Genomic DNA, 8,895 nt, shown 5'->3' with positions numbered 1-8,895 from the left:
TTTTTACAAATAAAAAAAAATACGTGTTTCAGTGATTTGGAGATTGAACTGCTAAGGGGTTGAGATTTTTTTATGAAAATATTTTATTGCGAAAGCGCTTATAAAGCCAAATCTTTGAAAATTAGGTCTGGCTTCTCGGCTAGAGATGGAAAATACGTGGTTCACTGTTCTTAGAAATTCACCCCCTAAGAGTGTGAAATAGGGTCAGACTAACACACTGACTCATCATCGTCCAGACCAAACAGCTAAGGAAAAAACCCGAAGTTTGGAAGGTTTGGATCTTATACTGTAGGCAGCGTTTAAGAAGAGATTGTCCGAAATTCTGCTCCTAAAGCGGTTAAATAGGAGGTGAAAGGCTTTTGGAAAGTATCTCGCTATTAAGGGAAGTTTGAAGCTAGAACTACGAAAATTGGTATTTGGTTTCTCAGTCATAAAATAACAAATACATGTTTCAGCATTTTTGGAAATTCTGTCACTAAGGGAATAAAACAGTGACTCAAAGTTTTTTTTAAATAAATAATTATCAAAGGACTACTAATGGATTTTAAGGCTACATCTGTGATAATTGGTATTTGACTTCTCGGTATGAAATTTGAAAGAAAAAAAATAGGCGTGTTTCAGTATTTCTGGAAATTCAACCTAGTAGGCGTGTGCAAGAGGGGGCGAAAATTTTTAAGATAATATTTCGTTAGGCCTACATTTAAAAAAAAATAATGCTAAATTTATGAAAATTGTTATTTCACTTCTTGGTTAGATATAAATAAATATTTGTTAGGAGATAATAGTTGCTATGGAAATATCTCCACAAGAACGCAAAAGGCATGATTAAAAAAAACTTTGGACTCCAGCTACCAGAATCGCTTTTTGGTCAGTAGTATATTTGGAAAAGACCATGCTTATATGACCTAAAATAGCGTGGAAAACTTAGAAGGTATTGCTGATTGTGAACAACATAAAAATTCGATTAATTAAAAACAAATAAAATCTCTGCAGGCCGTACAGTTTACTCGAGCGAAGCCAATACGAGCACTAGTGGCGAAATAGTATGTGCTGCATGGTCAGCATAAGATATGAGATGCTCTGTAAAATGTCCTTCCTGCCGTTTTAGGACACTTTTCCGCAGTCTTAAACTCTCCCACGGCCTACACGAAGCATTAAAATTCTTGTTAAGGTCTGGAAACGAGGTCACAAGGAAGCCAGTCAAAATAAAAGGAATAGCTGAAGAACGCAGAAAGAACGCCGACAAGAGTTCTCGGAATCTTGCAACGACCTGGTAAAGGAGCACATCTGGTGCAGAAGACCGGATCTCGGGAAGAGCCACTACACCCGTACCATAAAGCAGCTCGACGTATTCAGTGCGAGCAGTGAAACTAATTTCATGTAGCGAAAACCGTACAGTAACTAACAGTTCACTGGAAGTCGGTGTTAACGAATAACTGGTACTTGATTGCATATTAATGACTCTTATAAATGGCTGATAGTATTGGTTTACCCTATTTTCAATTAAATTTTAATGGTGCTATTTCTGGTGCTAAGGTTCAGTCACAATTCCTGCTTTCCAGAGGTTGTGCAAGATAGTTAGCTTGCAGACAAAGAGGTAAGCCATAACCAGTTGGAATCAGCACCTCGGATTTACTGCTGAAGTTCTGGTAACGGTGTGGTTCTTAGGCAGATTTCCCATCCTTATGTGGGTGCACTGTTTCCCATTTCCAGCTCAGAAATGGAAACATACAAAATTGGGCAACACACAGAACAGTGTTAACTCGAAATGCGTACAGATGACGTACTTAATAGTAAGGGAGCGAGACGGCGCAGTGGTTAAGATTCTGACGGATCATCTGTAGCTTCCGTCGAGTTTAACTTTTTTATTCATTACCATTACTTTTGTATGACATTACTGCTGAGGGATCAACGGCCTACCGGTACGGGGGAATTTCATGTATGCTCATATGCGTGAAAAATGTTTCAGAGTATTGTTATTTGCTCAAGCTACGCTGCGCTTGATCCGACCGGTGGACCTACAGTAGCCGGCCATTAGCAGCGATTTCCTCGACACAGATACGACAATTGGACAACTACCAAAGAGCGCACACCTACGGTCTCTGAAGAACGAAATATGATATAATACTGCTATATCTCATCCTTGTATGAAGTCTTGTACTGTAAAACGAATACATGTCTGTACCGAGATAAAACTGCTTAATGCGTTACTTGACTGGAATTTTATTGATTAAAGATGCCAGAGACCAACGACTCAATATTGTATGAAATCGGGATCACACACTGAGGTGACGAAGGTCATCAGATACCTCCTTTCGCCCGACGTAGTTCAGCAGCTCGACGTTATATGGACTCAACAAGAAGTGTTGAGCCACGCTGCCCCTACAGCCGTCCATAGTTGCGAAGGTGATGCCCGAGCAGGATTTTTTGCACAAATAGACGTCTCGATTATTCCCCATAAATGTTCAATGGGATCCATGTCGGACGATTTGGGTGGCTAAATCATTCGCTCGAAATGTCCGAAATCTTCTTCAAATGAATCGCGAACAGTTGTGGACCGATGACATGGCCCGTTGTGATCCATAAAAAATCCTTCGTTGTTTGAGAACATTAACTCCATGAATGGCTGAAAATTGTCTCCACTAGTCGAACCCAGTCCATTCCATGTAAACACAGCCCACATCATTATTGAGTCACCACCAGCTTCAACAGTGCCTCGATAACAACTTGGGTCCATAGCTTCATGCGGTCTGAGCCACACTTGAACCCCACCATCAGCTCTTACTAACTGAAATCGGGACTCATCTTCCCAGGCCGTGGATTTCCAGTCGTCTAGGGTCCAACCGATATGGTCACGAATCCAAGAGAGACGCTTCAGGCGATGTCCTGCTGTTAGCAAAGGCAGTCGCGTCGGTCGTTCGCTGCCATAGCCCATTAACACCAAATTTCACCACACTGTCGTAACGGATACGTTCGTCATACGTCCCTCAATGGTTTCTGCTGTTATTTCGTGCAGAGCTGCTTCTCTGTTGGCACTGACAACTCTACACAAACGGTACTGCTGTAGATCGTTAAGTGACGGCCTCTGCGACTGCGTCCTCCGCGGTGAGAGATAATGCCTGAAATTTGGTATTCTCGATACACTCTTTACACTGTGGGTCCCGGAATCCTGAATTCCCTAACAATTTCCGAAATGAACTGTCCAATGCGTCTAGCTCCAACTACCATTCCGCACTGAAAGCATGTTAATTCCCGTCGGATACCATCTCACATGAATCACCTGTGTACAAATGAGAGCTTGGGCAACGTACAGCCCTTTCATACCTTGTGTACGCGATACTACCGCTATCTGTGTATGTGCATATCGCTATCCCATAACTCAGTGTATACGAGTACATGTTTGAGTTACTTGTGATTAGTTGTGTGAACGTTACTGACGCGGATTTATCAATGAGTTACCTAGATTGAAGTTTAATTTACGGGGGTTTATTTTTATTTGAGTGTAAGAATATTTACGTGACGGACTATTTATTCCTTGGGAAATATATAAGTTCCGTGAGACATGTTATTTAGGCAATTGCGGTAGTCCCCATTTCTCTTTATCACGATATTACGAAGTCAGGTAACAAACATGTCAGGGCTTATTACCTATCAGTGAATTGGTTATCAGGGGTACGATTTAGACCCTTTAGTGTCGTATCTGACCAGAGTCGATGACAGGAACTTAGCGCATCCAGGTAGCTGTACGCCGTTGGTGGGTTCTACATTAATCACCTGAATAATATAGGGCAACACGTCAGAAAATTGGCCAAGAGATACAGGGCTGTTGTGGAGGAATGCAGTTTAGAAAGCCATCAGGACCTGCAGGTTCATGTTCGCTGGGTTCCCGAAAAACTTCATGAAAATATGACGATCTTTCCTTAGAAAAAGATACGGCTGGTTGCCCCTTCTACTCCAGTGTAACTGAGCAAGTTCTCTGGCTCTAACGAGCTGACGAAGTTTTAACTGCTTTTTCTTCTCAGATCCCGCTGGTGCTGATGTGTCACTAAGCGGAGATGGTAGTGGAAATACTGGTTTAGATCCTTGAGTGTGAGACAACGCCAGGCAAAAGTCATAAATAGGCGGAGAGACTCGTTATTGTTTGATTTCCTGATTGCTGAGCAATCAGTGGATACAGCTACATTTGTTTAATATACTGAGGACCCAAAGAAACCGGTACACCTGCCTAATATCGTCTAGGGCCTCCGCGCGCACGCAGAAGTGCCGCAATACGACGTGGCATGGACTCGACTATGTCTGAAGTAGTGCTGGAGGGAACTGACACCATGAATCCTATAGGGCTGTCCATAAGTCCGCAAGAGTACGAGGGGGTGGAGATCTCTTCTGAACAGTACGTTGCAAGGCATCCCAGTTATTAACAATAAAGTTCACGTCTGCGGAGTTTGGTTGCCAGTGGATGTGTTTAAACTCAGAAGCGTGTTCCTGGAGCCACAGTGTAGCAATTCTAGACGTGTAGGGTGTCGCATTGTCCTGCTGGAATTATCCAAGTCAGTCGGAATGCACAATGGACATGAATGGATGCAGGTGATCAGACAGGATGGTTATGTATGTGTCACATGTCAGAGTCGTATCTAGACATATCAGGGATCCTATATCACTCCAACTGCAAGCGCCTCACACCATTACAGAGCCTCCACCAACTTGAACAGTCCCCTCCTGAAATGAAGGTGCCATGGATTGGTGAGGTTATCTCCATACCCACACACGTCCAACCGCTCGATACATTTTGAAACGAGACTGGTCCGACCAGGCAACATGTTTCCAGTCATGAACAGTCCAATGTCAGTATTGACGGGTACAAGCGAGGCATAAAGCTTTGTGTCGTGCAGTCGTCAAAGGCTCCGAAAGCCGATATCGATGATGTTTCGTTGAATAGTTCGCACGCTGACACTTGTTGATGGCGCAGCATTGAGATCTGCAACAATTAACGGAAAGGTTGCACTTCTGTCACGTTGAATGAGTCTCTTTAGTCGTCGTTAGTCCCATTCTTGCAGGATCTTTTTCCGGCCTCAGCCATGTCGGAGGTTTGATGTTTTACCGGATTCCTGACACTCACAGTACACTCGTGAAATGGTCGTGCGGGAAAATTCCGATTTCATCGCTACCTCGGAGATGCTGTGTCCCATGGCTCGTGCGCCGACTATAATACTACGTTCAAACTCAAATGTTGATAACCTTCCATTATAGTAGCAGTAACCGATCTAACAACTGCGGCAGCCGCTTGTTGTCTTATACAGGCGTTGCCGGCCGCAGCGCCTTATTCTGCCCGTTTACATATGTCTATATTTTAATATTCATGCCTATATCAGTCTCCTTGGCGCTTCAGTGTATATAGGAGTATGCGTACGGAACGATTTAATACGCACGACTCCATACAACTAATCATGGAAAACGAAGACGTCAGACTAGAGATTTATTGGAAGTGTCTTTAAGAACTGTAGTCTCCCCACCCCCCACAAAATCCTCGTTCGGCCGATACCTGAGTACTGCTCCTCAGTCTGTGATCCTTACCAGGCAGGACTGACAGAAGAGACATGAAATATACAAAGAAGAGCAAGCCATTTCCTCGCAGGCAAGTGCGAAAGAGGTACGAAGTTCCTCAGTCGACACCAGTGGCAGAGGCGTTGTGCATTACAGTGTAGTTTACTGTTAAAATGCTTACATTCTACAAGAGACACTAATCATTTTCTTCCTCCTTCATCAGTCTCGCGAAAAGTGCTTGGAGGTAAAATTATAGATACTCGAGCTTACACGAAGACTTACCAACAGTCGCTCATCCAGCGCACGATTCGCAAATGGATTAGAAAAGGGAGCAAGTGTCTGTGGTACACCAAATACCTTGCGATGTACGTAGATGTAATATCATTCTCTTATGATTGCGTTTCTTCCCCACTTAGCAAGTAAATAGTAGTCACGGCTGCAACAACTATTAAGATTCGCCTGAATCACTTCTTACGAATGGCGGAGAAAATGCACAAAACGAGAAACTGCCGACTTCTTCCTCGGAAACTCTCCAACTGAGTCACGTGTTTCTCTAACGAACTCGACGCTGACGGGTCACTAAACTACAACCTTCCTTTCGGTAACAGCTGTTGTTTGGACAAAGCAAGCCTGAAAAATATCAGTAACTCGGGAGATGGTCAAAGGAAAACTGTTTCACAATCTCAAAAAAAGTACAACGGCTCCCGGATTAGATGACGCAACCTCGTAGTCAACCAGAACCGACAGCTGTGATGCGAATGACGCAAGGCCTTTGTTAACGGAGGCGGGGTGGTCCGAAGCAGAAGCGGAAGAAGCACTGCACAGAGCGCCGCACACTTTCCCAACTAGGTGCGAACGCGCGTGCCATGCCCTTAAAAGATTGTTTATGTTTCGAGGATTAAGCGCTTATACAAAAATAAGCTACCGCGCCTGCGTCATTTTCTCGTTAGCTCAACAGACTCGCCGCCTGTAGAATAATATAGATGTAATAACAAACTAACCATCTGATTAGACTGTAAAAAAGTGCGGGCCAGATATATTACGTTATGTCCTGGATGAAAAGTAAACTACGCATAGCCTTCATTTGTACAGAGCGGAAATTGCACGGTCACTTAAAATTTATCGACCTGAGTCTTCTTCAAGTAACAGGTACCGTGCTCGTAATACATGTGTCCCGCAACAGTTATGGTAACCACAGCCTTTCAGTATTCAGGGTCAGGTTCAAAAATGGTTCAAATAGCTCTGAGCACTATGGGACTTAACTGCTGTGGCCAACAGTCCCCTAGAACTTAGAACTACTTAAACCTAACTAACCTAAGGACATCACACACATCCATGCCCGAGGCAGGATTCGAACCTGCGACCGTAGCAGTCGCGTGGTTCCAGGCTGTAGCGCCTAGAACCGCTCGGCCACTCCGGCCGGCTCAGGGTCAGGACAAAGCAATATTGGTCTCTCACAATATGACGTTGTTGTTCAGTTACGTCGGCGGACAAATACAATTTACAAAATTTTCCGCTGGATCTACTTGGTATAAGTTACTGTGAATACGCCATTGCTAATAACTCTAACGAAGCTACTTTAGTAACAATATCTGTCAATTGCAGCTGAACAAATAGTTTATGAAATTACTTCTGTTTTTTGACGAATTCTTCCATCACTTCTTGGTAGAACAATTTCATTTTAAGGATAAAAAGCAAACAAATTTAATATTTTTATTTTCTGTAACGTAGAAGAAAGGCTGATGTGAGTAAATTACAGTGTAAAAAGTGGTCATAGTACAAGACAAACATCTCACTACAAACATTAGACAGGCTCTAACTGCTAATACGTAATACACGTAGACAAAAGATTATTATTCTTGTATATTGTACTAGCAACGCACAACTTGTTATATTTCATGCAGGATGATAGTACCCTGATGACAGCGAACTATGCAAGAGTATGTAATCACAGTATACAGAATGAATAGGGACTTAACAGTGCAGAACCAATACACACAATATTAAATTACGCAGATGATCCAAAATGTTATGATAACCTGTTAAACAGCTCATTGGTCCACCTTTGAAACGCAATAAAACAGCAGTTCTGCGTGGCATGGATTCAAGCCGTTGGTAGGTTTCCGGAAGTACGTGGCACCAGATGTCTACAGCAGGTTACTCACTTCTCCTAAATTACGGCTCGGTGTGTGTGGCGGCGGGTAAATATTCAAATAGTCGGATGCTTCGCTTAATCTGTTATGAAAAGGACACTTAAATTGTTCGTGCTTCACACCTACCTCCGCCGTGGACAGGAGACTGAAATCTATTTTTGCGGTCAACCAGAAAGCGATAGAGAACGCACTGACCATAATTTTCAGTCTGCAAGTCCTCTTTACTCTTTGTGCTCACTGAAAGAAAATGTTTCTACTTGCTATTAACTCAGCGGGCTCAGGAACTATGGCTATAAGTAAAAGGTTTTGAGTTTTTAACTGTTTGATGTATTCTGTAAAAGGTCACACACACACAATATATAAAAACATTCCCCAATGATAATAATATCCCTATCGGAAACAGCAGTAGATAATAGTTCAGACGCCACCTCTATGAGAAGTTGCAAGTAAAATAGTCAATCGCTCTAACTTTTAATCACCAAAAGTTAACTACGCGCCTTAAAAGTAGAAAATAATCTTACACTTGCCATATCTTGGTGCGAGGTGTCTCTCCCCACTGCCTCTTTGGCTGTATTTATACTGCATAGAGACGCAGCAGACAGCCAAACAGAACATCTGCTATCAACCGCTCTCGGCACAGGTTGAAAAAAATTGTTCAAATGGCTCTGAGCACTATGGGACTTAACAGCTGAGGTCATCAGTCCCCTAGAACTTAGAACTACTTAAACCTAACTAACCTAAGGACACCACGCACATCCATGCCCGAGGCAGGATTCGAACCTGCGACCGTAGCGGTCGCGCGGTTTCAGACTGAAGCGCCTAGAACCGCTCGGCCACCCCGGCCGGCTAGGCACAGGTAACAGCATCTAAATAGCCCCTTGATCGGACACGTATTAAATGATAGATCTGTCGTTTTATGATTTAGAATATTCTTAATTTCTATATAAATGAAGTTAAGTTTGTTTTAGTCACTAAGAAAGTTTTAGCAAAATTGCTTTTAAACTGTGCTGGCTAGAAATTTCAGAAAGGAACCGACAGTAGAACATAATCTGTGTCGAGTGCTGTAATTAGAACTTTCTATTACAAATACAAATTATACTTAATCTATTATGGATAAGGACGTTTACGTTCCACATTTGGTTTTTGGTAATAACTTGAAAAATAGTAGAGGTAACTTATTGGTGTCACATACTTAACGCTT

The sequence above is a fragment of the Schistocerca nitens genome, chromosome 1 (assembly GCF_023898315.1).
Source record: "Schistocerca nitens isolate TAMUIC-IGC-003100 chromosome 1, iqSchNite1.1, whole genome shotgun sequence".
NCBI lineage: Eukaryota > Metazoa > Arthropoda > Insecta > Orthoptera > Acrididae > Schistocerca > Schistocerca nitens.
Note: the sequence above shows the minus strand (reverse complement) of the source record.